This window comes from Petromyzon marinus, unplaced genomic scaffold (assembly GCF_048934315.1).
Source record: "Petromyzon marinus isolate PM22_M1 ecotype Great Lakes invasive population unplaced genomic scaffold, UKy_Petmar_22M1.pri1.0 PM_G_Scaffold_55, whole genome shotgun sequence".
Classification (NCBI taxonomy): domain Eukaryota; kingdom Metazoa; phylum Chordata; class Hyperoartia; order Petromyzontiformes; family Petromyzontidae; genus Petromyzon; species Petromyzon marinus.
Window position 1 is genome coordinate 947,501 of NW_027423008.1, and position 526 is coordinate 948,026.

Genomic DNA, 526 nt, shown 5'->3' on the forward strand with positions numbered 1-526 from the left:
ATGCGAACGGCATGAAACTTCCAGAGGCATTTGCAGCAGGAATGCATGTGCAGTCAAAAAAGTGAATATTTTTCACGGATAGACCCCGTGAAACGCTAGAAATTGGCGGCGATGTCTCTCTTGTGGCTCACGGGGCTGTTAGGGTGGCACAGAAATCCCTCGGAATGGGAAAACGGGTCATTTTCGTGTCGCCACATTGCATGCGAACCGCATGAAACTTCCAGAGGCATTTGCAGCAGAAATGCATGTGCAGTCAAAAAATTGAATATTTTTCACGGATAGACCCCGTGAAACGCTAGAAATTGGCGGGGATGTGTCTCTTGTGGCTCACGGGGCTGTTAGGGTGGCACAGAAATCCCTCGGAATGGGAAAAAACGGGTCATTTTCGTGTCGCCACATTGCATGCGAACCGCATGAAACTTCCAGAGGCATTTGCAGCAGGAATGCATGTGCACTCAAAAAATGTGATATTTTTCACGGAGAGACCCCGTGAAACGCTAGAAGTGGGCGGGGATGTCTCTCTTGT